The following is a 346-nucleotide window of genomic DNA, read 5'->3' as shown; positions in this document are numbered from 1 at the left end:
TGGCGAGCGGTGCGTTACTTGTTCGGGGCCAAGGTGGCCGGCGTGACGGCAGTGCCCTCCTACCTACGGCACAGTCAGCGCCCCGGTCCGTTGTTTAGATCAGTGCCCTGGTAAAGTCCTCCCTACCCACGCTCAGCTGTCACAAGGAGGGAGAAAAACCTCCCCGTGGAATGGCAGCTGGGGTTGCCGCATGGTGGCTGGCAATGACACCGAAGCCCCGGAGCGTAACTGGGGAGGATGAGCGCCTGCCTAGCTCCTCTGGAGTCCTCGCACAAGAATCAGGCAAGGTGGGCAGTTAAACTCCAGCCCTGGCGCGGCAGGACAGGAGGCTGCAGCCGCTCGGGAT

Source organism: Buceros rhinoceros, unplaced genomic scaffold, assembly GCF_000710305.1.
Source record: "Buceros rhinoceros silvestris isolate BGI_N320 unplaced genomic scaffold, ASM71030v1 scaffold15683, whole genome shotgun sequence".
NCBI classification, from domain to species: Eukaryota; Metazoa; Chordata; class Aves; order Bucerotiformes; family Bucerotidae; genus Buceros; species Buceros rhinoceros.
Note: the sequence above shows the minus strand (reverse complement) of the source record.